This window comes from Octopus bimaculoides, chromosome 1 (assembly GCF_001194135.2).
Source record: "Octopus bimaculoides isolate UCB-OBI-ISO-001 chromosome 1, ASM119413v2, whole genome shotgun sequence".
Classification (NCBI taxonomy): Eukaryota; Metazoa; Mollusca; class Cephalopoda; order Octopoda; family Octopodidae; genus Octopus; species Octopus bimaculoides.
In genome coordinates, this window is record NC_068981.1 from 25,593,402 (window position 1) to 25,594,819 (window position 1,418).

Genomic DNA, 1,418 nt, shown 5'->3' on the forward strand with positions numbered 1-1,418 from the left:
ATATATATAAATATTCATGTATATGTATGTATGTATATGTATATATATACATACATACATACATACATACATACATATATATATATATATATATCAGCATGGCCGCAGCTCTAAGCTGAAACTTTAAAAAAAATATATATATATACATTCACTTATCTGTTGATTAGTTTTCTATGTTAATGGGAAATTTATACTCAAAGTTTCGTTAATCACAGTTCTTATTTATCTAGAATCGGAGTTGAGTATAAATGAGTAACCGTCTACTAAAAATAATCAATAATACACTTTTGAGCGCTGTCTCTCCTTACAAGGACATGCAACGCAAATATAATCATTGCTTTCATATCACAGAAAGTGTTAGAGATTGGCCTTGAAACCATATTCACCTTGACTGACCGACGTACAAAATACGTTCACTCATATGCTCATACATGAAAGTATATTGGTATGGTAAATGTGCGTGTATAGATATATAAGATAACTGGGATAACTTAGATATGACTCAGCTAAATATTGGCTCAGGCCGTATCTAATTTATTGTCACTACCGGATAAAATCGCCTAAGTCATTTTTAAGTAAAGATTTTGGATATAATGCCCCTTGTATATTGGGTTTTGTTGTTGACTAATATATATATATTCAGGTAGGATGTAGCTTATCTGGTATCCCTTGAAGAAATTTATAGAGCTTTGATTTGCATGTGACAGTATCTTTTTCTATTTGATTTGTTTTGGGATAATGTTAAATACAGCAAGACCTGTTGTCGAGAAGAAGTCATATTGCATTGAATTTATACACTGTAGAAGTGAACTGTGTTAGGGGCGCATGGCATATGGCCCCTGTACATATATATGTGTATGTGTGTGCGTGTGTGTGTATATGAGTGCGTGTGCGTGCGCGCTTGCATGTGATTTTGTATGTGCGTATAAGACATAACATAAATAATGGTCAATACGCGCTTACCACTTACTCTGTCAGACACACATTGAATTTAAAATGTTTATTCAATAGTCAGTATCTAGTAAATAATACGCAACATAAATGTCAAGTTTATAATTGACTGTGACCACGATTTCGTTCCATTGTTTATCAGTCAAAATTTACAAATACCCCAAGTCTGAATATAAATTTTGTGACTATAAGAGACTATGTCAAGAACTATGTCAAGAACTATGTCAAGAGACTAAATTATATTCTCCACATCCACAATCATTTATTAGGTAACTAACAGAGTATGGATTCTAAAACTATGTAGTCCACCGTGTTTAACAAAATTAAAACTTCCTTATATCGAGTGACGCTTTTTAACACGCGCCAGTTGTTTATTTATAAACTCACATATACGTGTCTATTGTTGCTGTTTGTACCCGATTATTTTATCTCTGTATATATATATATATATATATATATATATATAT

General features: G+C 31.7%; 1 protein-coding gene across 1 annotated transcript in view; it reads left to right on the forward strand.

Moving 5' to 3' along the window:
* LOC128250032 (interleukin 17-like protein) overlaps window positions 1-1,418 on the forward strand; it is a 10,382-nt gene that overhangs the window by 7,683 nt on the left and 1,281 nt on the right. The window lies entirely within an intron of this gene.